The sequence below is a fragment of the Sinocyclocheilus rhinocerous genome, unplaced genomic scaffold, assembly GCF_001515625.1.
Source record: "Sinocyclocheilus rhinocerous isolate Xijiao unplaced genomic scaffold, SAMN03320098_v1.1 scaffold2338, whole genome shotgun sequence".
Taxonomy (NCBI): Eukaryota; Metazoa; Chordata; class Actinopteri; order Cypriniformes; family Cyprinidae; genus Sinocyclocheilus; species Sinocyclocheilus rhinocerous.
The window spans coordinates 568498-574895 of record NW_015644013.1 but is presented as its reverse complement, the minus strand read 5'-3'; positions in this window follow the sequence as shown (position 1 = coordinate 574895).

Below are 6398 nucleotides of genomic sequence, written 5' to 3'. Positions count from 1 at the left end.
TGCATTCCTCTCCTCATTATTTTTGAGAAAACAAAGTTTCATACAGTTCAGCATCTTTCACTATGTTAATGAAATCACTATCAACAAAATCCATTTACACTGCAATTACAATTGCATAAATAATGTTATGAGATTAATGTTTTATGTTAGATTAATAAACTGCTTGCAGGTTGTGGCAAATGTGTGCTGATATTCGGGAAAATAGCCCTCTCATTTATGTGCTATTGCTTAATATCTTAAACACAAAAACTCATATAGGGGCAATTCATATCTTGAATTTTGGGGGCATTTTTATTCATTTTGGTGGCATTTCCGACCTTGCACAATGCCATATAACACCCATGCCAGACTAGCTTGCTTGTTGTTTAATGAACTTAAATGCAAAAAAAATGTCTTGCAAAAATATGAAAAAAAAATGTCATGCAAAAAGGCTAAACTAGCAGGTGCATCAACTGTGGTCTATCACTTTAACCAGATAAAACAACACTATTAATTAATCAAGGTCATTTATTATGATTGTTTTTACAGTGCTTGTTTTATAAGATATTTGAAGGTGTAAATGCAACGTGGTGACAATGTTAATGGGGTAAACTGATTAGTGACTATATGTGCACAATTGAGAAAAGAATATTCATGGAGATAAATTGTGTGTCTTACAGGACATACTGTATGTGTGAATGTTTTGAAGTACAAAAATAATTTGTGATCCATCACATATAAGTTACCCCTGCATAGGTATTTCATACACAGTCATGAAATATGAATATTTTGTGGAAGTAAAGGATTTATTGATGAGTAAGAATGTATAGTTACGTGATGGGTTTGTGTACTGTCATAGCTTGTTTTCATGCATGCAATGTTTTTCATTATATTTTGTTTACATATTTTATTTTTTATTTTTTTTAATATTTACAATACATAATTAGTAGGGGAACAGAACAGCGTGTATATGTAAGCACCATGAGTCCCTTTGTGGATGAACAGCATGGCTGCACTGATCCAACAACTAGTTTATGCTGGTTTCCATGTTGGTCTAAGCAGGTCTTCTTAATAGTGCTGTTGGGCACATCCCCTTTCCTAACCTTCAGGTCAAAACCATAGTAAGCCAGTGTGTCTCTTCACAGCTTTTTAATTCAGTCACTTCACATCTTCTGCAACTAGACACTCAGCCAACAGTGAATGAGCATAGGCAGCGAATGAGAGGCAACCAACTTTATCACGTTAGCAAAATTGAATTTCATTCCATTTGTACCTTTGACTTTGCTTTGAAAGTGCGTGCTACAGTCGCCAGGTTTGCAGGAAGAATGCAGATGACTGACTGAGAGGAGCAGTGAGACAAACAGAGAAAAGCAGGGGAGAGAGAATATCATTCCCTCGCACATTTTTGAAGCAGTCTGTAATCAAAAATATGCAAATTCTGCATTTACCCACCCTTTCTGAGTGCCCTTTGTGGAAAGAAAAAAAGCAATGGTATATGAGCAACGGGCAGTGCTAACAAACAACAGCTCCAGCATTCTGATTGCATTTGATACTGCGCTGTCCAAAATGCAATATCTCTGTTTGCACATGGAGAGCATATCAAACCGGTGTGTGAGAACAACCTGTATGAGAAGTCAAAGAGAGAGAGAGAAATACAGTAGAGTGACTTGGTTGGCTTCTTTTGTTTGTCAATGCAGAGCCTCCAGCAGGGGGAGGTGTTGCAACGGCTGATCGCTGTCCACTAACACAACAGAGACAAAGACACAGAGCGAGAAGGACAGTCCTCTCAATCAGCCCTGCTCATCTGTCCATGTTCTCCTGGGACAGACCGTTTTAACCAAGTCCTTAATGCCAGCTCTCAGAGAGAAAAAACGGAACACAGTCATTGCGAGAATGAAACACTGACAACAGCGTAGGCTGAGCCTGAATATCAGCATTTCTCATGTTGTGTGATTTCACTGGAAGTAACAGAATAGACCTGCTCAAAAAAAAGAACCGTGTGTTCTGAATTTAGACAATTATTCTTGAATTGTGTTTCCGCTCTTGAGTTCCTGTAAGCAGTCCTTTGGAAAGGTCTGGTGCACACTTCTCTTCAAGTCCACTTAGGCTGCATCCACACTGTCAGTGTTTGGAATCGCATTTCTTTACAGGTGTGAGTCTTGAGTCCTGTTCACACAGCAGCTGACAATAGCTGCTCGAGTGCTGTCTGTATAAAGGTGCGATGAAAGCGACTATAACCTCTAACCAGAGCAACAGTGACCATCAAACACAATGTCATACAGTGTCATATCTAAGATAGCAATAAACTGTCAAGTCTTATCATATTTGTAATGACAAAAGTTTAGAAGTGGGAGTTCATCTGTCAGACCTAAATGGTTACACTTATTTTGATGGTCCCCTTTAGAAATGATGCTGATTTTAAGTAACTTTGCAACTGTATGTCAGCTAACTAGTAAGGTTAGGGCTAGTAGAATAATGTACAGTAGTTGCAAAGTTACTTATAGTAAGATGAATGTGTGTTGGAGGACCATTAAAATAAAGTGTGAGCAGGTACTAAGCAGACAGTCTACTGAGACTCTATTGACTGGTGGTTGACATGTAGTTGTAAAGCAGGGTTATTCTGAAAATTGAAAATTACGAGTTTTATTTCACAATGCAGTTGTTGCTCCAATAAATAACTGAACTGTGTGTGAACATAACTGCTACTTTCTCATTCATGCATGTTGCTTTTTTGCTTTAATGTGGCTGTGCTGCACGGATATATTTACATATACATACACAAAATCTATAATTATCTCACATTATATGGTCGCCACAATATTATATAGTCTTATTGCCCACCTCTATGTGGAATCAGTTTACAGTACATTGCTATCATTCTCTAGAGATAATTACAGGGTGTTGAGTTTGATATCAGCCTGTCACTTCGCCAGTGTTTGTAGAACAGACTTCTTTCAACCCAGAAACATTGCTACATTATGACACGAGCTTTCTGTTTCTGATGCCAACTAATTCATGCATTCATTACCTCCAGACTACATTACTGTCAGCAAGTGCACAGATCGGCCCCAAGTGGCAACCGACTAAATAAATGCCATTTTTTTGTTTTTATTTAATTTTGACCTGTATGGCCATTTAATTTAATTTAATTGTATCTTAATTAATCAACTTTCCGACTACTGCATTTAAGTTGTAATTATTTAGAACTGTATCTATGTTCTGATTGTTCTGCCTGTGTTTGATTTGAGCAAACACATTACTTTAGTACCTCTCTGTATAATCTCTTCTTTTTTTTGTATACAATGCATCCATTCTTTCTCTAAGTTGCCTGTGTTTGATTTGAGCAAACACATTACTTTAGTACCTCTCTGTATAATCTCTTCTTTTTTTGTATACAGTGCATCCATTCTTTCTCTAAGATTTCAAACTATGGAAGTCCTTTCCCATCAAGACTTTCCAGAAAGCACTGGGGCTTGCTTCACCCGTAATCCCATTTCCATTCTCATGGAAAGGTCAGGTCACGTACTGTATAGATTATCTTGTCTCTTTGAATTTTAAATATAGAGACTTACAGTATATATACACATTGTCCCATGAAAACCTTGGGTGGGTTGTGGGAGGCAATTCATGTTTTATTAAAAGTGTATTCTGAGCCAGCGGTTTAAATATTTACTTACTTTAAATGAGAAAGTTTGCAGTCTCGTTCCTCTCTGTTGAGTAGTCTGCAAATGTGTGATAACCTAGCCAGCTTACAAGGACAGTGAAAATAAAAAAAATAGCTCTCTGTAAGCTTCTGTTAACTAAAACTTAAGCTAAAGAATCGCCTTTGGGATTTGATGTAGTCAACAACACTATTGCGTGAATTAAACAAATAAACAGTAAATATATTAATACATAGTACATTGTAAATGTGTAAGTTAATTTTAACAAGTGCTAAATTTCTGTGACACTTAAACCATGTTCTCTATATACGAAAAACTTTACAAACATGAACGGTTAATAGCAGTATAATCATTTTATTTATTATTTTGAATATTGAAGTTTGCAGACTTGTTAGCAGTTAAGGTATAATTTCGAGCTTATTCAGTTATTAATTGCATCAGGCACTATATGCACATTGTAGCCAACGCTCTACAATCTGGTTGCTACGTTACAAGCATTTTAACAAATGACTTTGGTACAAATATGTGCACTTGCTTTAAAAAAGAGAAGAAACACCTTGATTGTTACTGATGTTTAAAATATTGCTGCCGGTCTGCTTCAACATGCACATGTGCCAACTTCTGAATCGCAATAATGTGCATGCTCCTACCTCCAAACTAAGCCAATTTGCATTCACAGATCTAGTGTACAATTAAAGCCAAGTTATTTTCAATAGTTAAGTTAGCTTTTTTATGTTTGACTGCCCAGTTAACAAACAGATAGTCATTATTCCCAATTTTTTACAAGGTGACTAGACTCATGTTTTTAGCTAAGCAGTCTGCATCAGTGTGGATCCAACATCAAAAAATCCAACATCAAGGGTGGATAGTAAAATTGCAAGCTACGCAAGTGCATTTCAAAACTGTTTTTTGGGACAAGGCCCTCTATTGATCTAGCAGCAATGATTCTGCAGCAACTGACTGGAATGAATTTACATTACATAAACACTCCAGAATTTGGTGGATCGTTACTTAGAAAAATATGCAAAAAAATATGCAACTGGGAGGTAAAAATTTACTCCATTGGCTTGTTCCAAATGGAAATATTAATTGTGGTTTGTATCTTGGTTAATATATTTATAGAAACATAAATAATTTATTATTATTATACACATATTACTCATTTAGTAGATGCTTTTATGCAAAGTGAGGTATACATAAACAGATTTTTTTTTGCTTAAGCAGGCAAAAACATGAGAAGCACAAAGATTAAAAACGATACAACGTTTCAAACTGTCTGAAATTGTACAGGCTAAAGCAGGGAAGGATTTAAAGAATAGAGCAATAAGTATATATTTTTAAAGAGCCATAGTATTCATTACATTCAAGCTGAAGGCTAGAGCTGTAATAATTCTCAGGCGCTGTTCTGGTGGTTTGAGTGTCAGTGCTAAAGTTTCAGAAACCAAGTTGTTGTTTACCATATTAAAAAAGATGGAAAAACATGTTGATGTGTACATGCATAGCACTAGACAAGCCACTGTCTTTCCACATTAAATGCTTTCAGTCTAATTGATCCAGAACTCTAATAGCTGGAGCCCTCTCTACAACATCCAGGAAAGAGAAGCTCCGTTTTTAAAGCCAGAGGGCAATTACTCGGTCCTGTGATCCAATTTAGACAGAGGTAACTGCCTCACTGAAGCATAATGGATTTAGTTAAGAACTTTTTAATGTTTTCTCTGGAACGCGTTCAAACCTTAGGTGGATTATTTAACTATTCAGGTTCATGGATCCTCTCACCTCTTTCTCAGGAGCTGGAAAGCTGAGCATTTTCGAGCGGAAGCTCTCTGGGCTTTGCATAGATATCGACGCCCTTGGCTGCCTTGTTAGTGTGATATCTGATTCTCTGTCGGTCGGCCGTCTGCCGAGTGAAACGAGGTCTTGATGTGTTGGTTGGGCTGGTGCCCACAAATCAGCAATGATGCTCTGCATTCTGTCATAGGAGTCAATGAGACAGCCATTTCAACTGACTTCGTACATTCACAAAAAAAAAAAAAAGCACCAGCTGGTAATTGAATAAATGGCTCTATTAAAATGCACAAATTCACATCGTTTTGGATTTACAATGTAATCCAAACACACGCATGCCAAAACAACTAGACTGTAGTTTTGTGAATCGTTTTGTACTCTGCTTCAAAAATGTACAGAAATGTGCTTTTGCAATAACATTTGATACTGATTTTTATTTAGAAACATAACTGGTCTGATCTGTTATCACACATGAATGCTGTTTGAAATTCTGAATTTGCCTGTTTACAATTGTATAAATTCTCACATAATGCAAGCATATTCTGTGACTGTTGAAGGGCTTAGACCTTTATCAGCATCACTGGGGGAAATTCTCTTCGTAGTTTTACACCATGCATATAAATTTGTAACCCGATGAGTAAATTAGACCAGTGGTTCTGAACTCCAAACACCAAGGTCGTGCTGGAATTTAATTGCTGTGTGAATCCACATCTCTGAGTTTACAAGAGGGGATCAATTCAAAATGAACTGTTTTAGCATTGCCGAACACCGTCAGTAACTATTGCACTTCGCTGTATTTTTTTTTTTTGCATGCATATTTTACTTTATTTTTAATCTGGCCATGCAGTGTTTTTACTTTTCCTACTGTTTTCATGTTAATGAATGTTTGTGCATGTTGCATTTAATGTATGGACAGTTCTTCCTTATTGTCGTGTACATATGAGTGAAATGTAAAAAAAATGTATGGCAGGA